The sequence below is a fragment of the Tupaia chinensis genome, unplaced genomic scaffold (genome assembly GCF_000334495.1).
Source record: "Tupaia chinensis unplaced genomic scaffold, TupChi_1.0 Scaffold000045_1, whole genome shotgun sequence".
Lineage (NCBI taxonomy): Eukaryota > Metazoa > Chordata > Mammalia > Scandentia > Tupaiidae > Tupaia > Tupaia belangeri.
The window spans coordinates 4,969,669-4,977,403 of NW_006159501.1; the positions used below are offsets into that span (position 1 = coordinate 4,969,669).

The 7,735-nt window shown below is 38.5% G+C and overlaps 1 pseudogene; it reads left to right on the plus strand.

Annotated features, from left to right (window-relative positions):
• The first annotated feature begins 5,403 nt into the window (after positions 1-5,403).
• Positions 5,404-7,083, plus strand: LOC102472898 (NEDD8-activating enzyme E1 regulatory subunit-like; annotated as a pseudogene).
• Positions 7,084-7,735: the final 652 nt, after the last annotated feature.

A 7,735-nucleotide genomic window follows, 5' to 3' on the forward strand; every position in this document is an offset into this window, starting at 1 on the left:
AGTAGTGAAGAATAGATTATAGAAAAAAAATGATGTTTGATTAGTTGGGTCTCCATTAGGGAAAGCAGGGGAATTAAGTAAGACTAGGATTCTAGATGAATGAAAAAAGTAAAGGTAAAACAAAAACAAACAAACAAAAAACAATAAATAAAAACCTAAAACTTAAAATAAAGAAATGTGGGGAACCAGCAGTTGGCGTGATGGCTATGTTGCTGGACTCCCACGTAATTGACTGCGGTTTGTGTCCTGGACCCGGTGGCTTAGAACTCACGCTGGGCGCGTGTGTGTGTGTGTGCCCAAGATCCCGAGAGGAGAATGGAGGAGAAGGGATTGCGACATGACCATCCCCCCTGGGGGGTGATTTCTCGCTTTCTGTCTCTATGTCTCTCTCTGTCTGGTGAGTGCACACGCCCTATAGCGAAAAAATACTCTCCAAAAAAAAAAAAGAAAAGAAAATGTGTACATAGGGTCAGCTCCATAATGCAACAGTAATGTATTGCTCAAGAGAAGCTGGAGCCCACATGGCAACCATGGTTCAAATCTCCAGCCATTCAGTCTGAAGCAGACTATGCATGTGTGCATGTGCCCAAGTCCAATAGGTGAGGAAACTTAGGGAGGCTGGTGACATAACCAGACTCTATGGAGGATGCATGCCTCTCACTTTTACTTTTCTCTCTCTCTTTCTCATCCTCATACACATTCACACATGCTCTATCATGAATAGAGAGAAAAAAGAGATAATGTCTTCATTGTGATATCAGACTATCCCATGTAATCTTCCCAATATCATGCATTCTCTTATTGCTCTGTGCTTTGTGATGTAAGGCATGCCGTGCTGAACAACAGAGGAATTGTCTTAAGTCATTGCTAATTTCGATATCCTCCAAGTGAGAAACTTGGAAAGTAAAATCAAAATACCATTTCTCAGAACTTCTGTTTTTAAAGAAGTTCATTCAAATTTATGTTTGGCTGTGAGTTCGGTCTCTCTGTCTTGACCTGATTTGTGTAGGTGTTTTTGGCTTTTGGGAGCCTATTTTAAAGGCATCACTGTTCTCATCCCCTGTTTGCTTTTCCCTAGGCGATGGGGCAATAGACTTTTGGACAATAACACAAGTCAAGAATGGGGTTCATATAGTTGCCAAGAACCTAAGAGAGCATGCCGAATCAGTTTCAGAGTTGGTTTTCATACCTCATGAATGAAATACTGTTAGGAATTTCATCTGCTGTTAAGAACAGTGGAGCATAATAATATTCAGGAAGAAAATTAAACATAACATTTGTTGATGTTTCAACTATCTTAAATAGAATGAAAAAATTTTTATTTCTAGGTATATCATTAATATTTGGCATCATAAAAACAAAAAGCTTGAGGTCTATTCCTGTTACCTAATGGTTAAGGAAGCCAAGTTCCAAATGGCTACATGATTTGAGTCCTGACCTGGATGGTTTGAACAAAAACCTAAGACATATGGGTGTGTACCCCAAATTCTATCAGGATAGAGAAATGGAGAAGAGGGGATTGTGGCCTGGACACACCCCATTGGGAGAGTGCATTCTCTCTCTGTCTCTCCCACTGTCTCTCTAGCAAATGCACATGGCCTCTGACAATTAAATACGTAAATAAAATAAAATTGGTAAATATTTTGGTTCTCTACTGAGTTCTTCTTTCTCATTAACAATAGAACTGGCAGTTTAATCCCTTAGATTAACAAGAAAAACAAGATGCATTTCCTATAGATAAAGGAGGAAAAGAAATCCCCTCTCAATCAGCACACATCACATCTCCCCGAACAAGAGTTGTCACTGGGGGCAAGACTAGCTCGGATCTTAATATAAGGAGTTAGAGGGACCAGCAGTTGCCATAATGGCTATGTCACCGGACTCCCATGTAGTCACCTGTGGTTCGAGTCCCAGACCTGGTGGCTTAAACTCATGCCGGGCTCGTGGTTGTGCATGCCCAAGATACTGAGAGGAGAATGGAGAGGAAGGGATTGTGGTATGGACATCCCGCTGAGGGTAATTTCTCACTTCCTGTCTCTCTGTCTTTCTCTTTCTGGCCAGCACACGCACCCTATAGCAAAATCCTCTCAAAAAAAAATATATATATATATATACACACATAGTTTTATATATATATATATATATATACATATATACATATATATATGTATATACACACACACCACACACACATATATATATATATAAAACTATATATATACACACACACACATATATATATATATATATGTGTGTGTGTGTATATATGTATATTAGGAGTTAGTGCTTTTGGAAGAGTGATAAAACATTGGAAAGATTCCTCTGCCTTGAAACACTTCATTTTTCTTTGGTCCCTTGGACAACATCATACTACTCTTCCCTCTTTATTTGCCTCCTATAAGATTAATGAGTTAAAAAGGGGACTGGGATTCTTTTTTGCAAAGTTAAGGGAAATTAAAGTAGTGGACTTTTAAGTCCATTTTAAGCACACTTCAATAGGCAATACTTTATTCCGTTTCATTCTCTCTCTCCTTTTTTAGGTTTTTGCCATTGGAAGTGTACTTGCTGGAGGGAAAAAAGAGAGAGAAAATGAGAAATCTCCCTCCAGAGGGGTTAGCCATGCTGTAATGCCTTTTCCTCCATTCTTTCTTCAGGATTTTAGGCACACACGCACATGTGCCTGGCATGATTTTCAAACCATCAGGCCCACGACTAGAACTGTTCTTGGCCATGTGAGAATACAGAACCTTAACCACCTCTTCACCTCTGGCTCTCCACTCCACCTCTTCACCTCTGGCTCTCCACTATCTCGTTTTCCTCTGTCCCATAAAGTGTAACATGTTGTCAGGAATGGGATTTGGCAGAGCCATATTAAACTGCTGACTTAGGACTTATGTCCCCTGCTCACTCATTCTTGAGAAGATGGCTAACTAAAATATGGAAATATTATAGTAACATATAAAACAACTTTTTCTTATAGCATGCTTGATGTTTACTTTTTACAGCTGATGTTAGCAAACCCTGTGAGCCACATTGTTCCTGTTTTATAGCTGAGAAGAATATGTTAAGTTAATGAACTTGTTGAAGGTGACTCAGCTGAGCACAGATCACAGTCTGGCTCTTCTGTTCTCCTGTTTTGCATGCTTTCCAGGTCAGAGAAGTGAAAGGGAAAGTGGAGAATATAGAAAATGCCAAATATAGTAGTTTATATTTACAACAGGGAAGTGATAAAAATTGCTTTTTCTGGCAAACAGAGAAGTAATGTATGGGAAGGAAGAAAATCTTGCATTTTAAACTAACCAGCTATTAGAATTTCTAGAACAAAAGTCAGAGTTATTACATAGACTGTATACTTATAAAAGCTGATTGTGTTTTATTAATGAGGTTTCTTAGGTTAAGCTAATCATATTTATGTATTACCACATTCAAGGTTTTCAAATTGCCCACAAGCAATTTAATACATCTGACCCAAATGACTGCAAACCCTGCCAACATTCATCCATGGATTTGCAATATCATCTAGAATATGTTACATAGAACTAATCCAAATGCTAGGCTTTCTCCCCCAACCTTCTTTATGTATGTCAACAGATGGACTGATTGAGGTACACTAAAGGCCTTTAAAGTGCAAGTTAATAATACCAAAAAGGACTTAAAATGGCTGCAACTTCAACACATAGGACACATTTTTAAGAGGTTTTTGCTATAGGGTGTGTGCACTCATCAGAAAGACAGAGAGAGAGACAGAGAGACAGAAAGCGAGAAATCATCCCCCCCAGGGGGGATGACCATGCCATAATCCCTTCTCCATTCTCCTCTCAGGGTCATGGGCATGCACACACATGCACCCGACGTCCGGGACTGGAACCGCAGTTGACGATATGGGAGTCCAGCAACATAGCCATTGTGCAAACTATGGTCCCCATAGAACACATTAAAACAAACAAACAAACAAAAAAACAGAGCTTTTCAAAATAAAGACAAGAGGAAAGATACAAAAACCTGAAAAATAGTGTGTATGTGTGTGTGTGTGTGTGTGTGTGTGTGCATGTGTGAGCTCTGATTCTCCTCACTGGTCAACCATTCCAGTTTTGCAGTTTACCACTTATAAATTTAAAATTCTAATAGAAAATGTTTCTTTTGTAGTTTGATAGTAATCGTGATTTCTACCTGAGGGAATTTTTAATCTTCAAGGCAAGAAAGAGGTATCCAATCAGAATTGCATGATTTTCTTTTTTTCTTTTTAAGAGAGAGATTTTTGCTATGCACTCACCAGAGAGACAGAAAGACAGAAAGTGAGGAATCACCTACCACAGGGATGGCCACACCACAATCTCTTCTCCTCCATTCTCCTCTCAGGACTTTGGGCACACATGCACATGTGCCTGGTGTGAGTTTAAGCCACTGGGTCCTAGACCTGAACTATGGTCAACTATATGGGAGTCCAGCGATGTAACCATTATGCCACCTGCTGGTCCCCATGTAATTTTCTAAGTTAAGGAGAAAGAGACTGGAATTTATAGAAATTAAGTGAGTTGAAGCCAGCAGGTAGAGCAGTGGTTATGGGCGTTGGATTCCCACATGGCCAATCGCAGTTTGAATCCTGGACCTGGTGGCTTGCTTTCTTGCTTTCCCTTTCTCTCTCACTCTGGTCAAATTAAAATAATAATAATAACAAATGGAATTAAATAAATAATTCTTTTTAAAAAAGAAATTAAGAGGGTTAATTCATGGAGAGGACTGTAGAAGATAAAATTATTCTGAGAAAGAGTAACGGAATCCATAAAAAGATTTCTTTCACAGTCTTTGATGAAATTTCACAATGCTGGTAAAAGCACAACTGCTGGAGAGAAAAATGACTTCAGGGGAGCATTAAGCTGAACAGTTTCTGGAGTTCACACAGAGGAAGGATTGTCTGAGCAGTTCCTAGCGGCCAGAATACAGAGACCCCACTGGATTATTGAACCCACAGTAGAGGCCCACGGAGAGTCATGCCTTCACAGTGAGACTAAACTACCCTGGAAGACAACTACACTAAGCTTGCCCTAAAACCTTTAAAAACAAGCCTCAAACAATTGTGAGAGCACAGATCCACATCCTTTAAAGTAATATAAACAAGTACATCATTCAAAAGTATGAGATACAAAAACTTTTGTCATTCAGTAGAAAATATATGACCCATAAGTCTAAGAAAGACTAGTCATTTAAGAGACAATGGAACAACAGAAATACAGATATGCTTTATATGGAAGGATAAAGAGCATAGAAAATAATAAATATGCGATAAAGATCAACCTTTTCACACAATTTTAAACTTATTTAGAATAACAAGAGAATTTTTTCCAGTTTTATTGAGGCATAGTTGGAGATTAAACATTTGTTTGGTTGTTCGTGGGCATAGCCATGGCATAGCCGGAGAAGCTCCTGAAGGAGCAGAAATCAGAGCAGCAGCTAAAGTTGTGATCACGGGCAAGAGGCTTTCGAATCTGCTCATGTTTGCCTAAGAAATGCAACAGCCACGGGAACCAAAGTACTTAAAAACTTGCTCCTACCAGGTATTGGCTCATTTACAATTATTGATGGAAATCAAGCCAGCGGAAAAGATGCCAGAAACAATTTTTTTTTCCTTCAGAGAAGCAGTATTGGCAAGAACAAGCTCAAGATGTCATGGAATTCTTATAAGGATTAAGTAATGACAGTAATGACATCTCTGGAAGTTTTGTAGAAGAGGATCTGGAAAACCTTGTAGACAATGATCCTTCATTTTTCTGCAGCTTTACTGTTGTGGCTGCAACTCAGCTTTCTGAAAGTACATTACTCTGTTTAGTAGATGTCCTCTGGGATTTCCAGATCCCTCTTTTGGTCTGTAGGACATATGGACAAGCTGGCTATAGGAGAATCATTACAGAAGAATATCCAAAACTAGAACCTCATCCAGATAATGCATTAGGGGCTGTACCGTGGGATAAGTCATTTCTTGAGCTAACATTTCAGTCCTATGATTTGGAGCATATGGAACAAAAGGACTATAGCCATACTCCACGGATTGTGATTGCAGCTAAATAGCACAGTGGTATAATGAAACAAATGGACGAGGTTACCTAAAACATATAAAGAAAAAGAGAACTTCAGAGATTTGATCAGACAAGGGATTTTTTAAAGAATGAAAATGGGACCCACGAAGATGAAGAGAATTTTGAAGATATTAAAAATATGAACACAGCACTAACTACAACTCAGATCCTAAGCAGTACTGAAGATATATTTAATGATGATCTCTGCATGAATATTACCCAACAGACCCCATCATTTTGAATTTAGCTCATGCCTTGAAGAAATCTGTGGCCAAAGAGAGTCAAGGAAATTTACCTGTTCGAAGCACAATTCCTGATATGATTGTAGATTCTGGCAAATACTTAAAACTGCAAAATATTGACTGTGAAAAAGCAAAGAAAGGTGCCACTGCTGTAGGTAACCATGTTGCCAAGTGGCTGCAGTCCATTGGTCAGGCAACCAGAGACCATTTCAGATAAAGAAGTAAAATCACTTGGCAGCAATTCTGCATTTCTTCGAGTGGCAAGAGGTCAATCTTCAGCTGGAGAATATGGTATTCAAGGATGGAATATGATTAACAAGGATGAAATTATTTCTAGCATGGACAATCCAGATAGTGAGATAGAATTAAACTTAACGTTATGGGCTGTTGATAGATTTCATAAACGACATGGTAGATATCCAGGAGTATCTAATTATCAAGTTAAAGAAGATATGAGAAAGTTGAAATCTAGTCTCACTGGCTTCCTTTGGGAATATGGGTTATCTGTAATGGTGAAAGATGATTATGTCTATGAATTTTGCTGCTACGGAGCTGCAGAGCCACATACTATTGCTGCATTCTTAGGAGGAGCTGCTGCTCAAGAGATTATCAAAATTATCACCGAACACTTGGTCATTTTTAATAGCATTTACATTTATAACAGTGTGTCACAAACTTCAGCAACTTTTTCCAGTTGTACAAGAAACCTGTTTAGTGTGTTAATGACTGAAACTGTAGTTGCCCTCGGGTTGTGCTCTAGTCTGTAAATTCCACTGAAGGAAAACTGTTAAATTGCTTCCTTAAGATAAGCATTTTTCTCATTTGTTAAAAAAAAAAAAGTTTTATATATTTAAGATATAAAGCCTGATGACTTTACATATACATATAAATATATACACATTGTGAAATATTTGGCACAATCAAGCTAGCTGAAGTATTTCATCATCACACATAGTTACTATTTCCTGTGTGTGTGTGTGTGTGTGTGTGTGTGTGTGTCTGTGTGTGTGTCTGTGTGTGCCATGTGTGTGTGTGAGAGAGAGAGAGAATGAGAGAGAGAGAGATGGGAACACATAAGAATTACTCTCTTTGGCAATTTCAGGTAGTCGATAGAATATTGCTAACTACAGTCACGTTGCTGCCCATCGATCTCCAGTACTCGCTCATCTTGCTGAACTGAAACTTTGTACTCCTTGGTCATCCACCTCTCCATATCTCACTTCTCCATCTCCTGGTGAGCACCATTCTACTCTCTGATTCTGTGAGTCAAATTATTTTAGATTCTTTTACATTAGATCACATAGAATTTTGCCTTTTGTTTTGCATTTGGCTTACTTTACTCATTTCACTTCACATAATGTCTTTCTTACGAAGCAATATTGCCATAATTTCTTCAGCAAGAAATTGTTGTTGCAAATA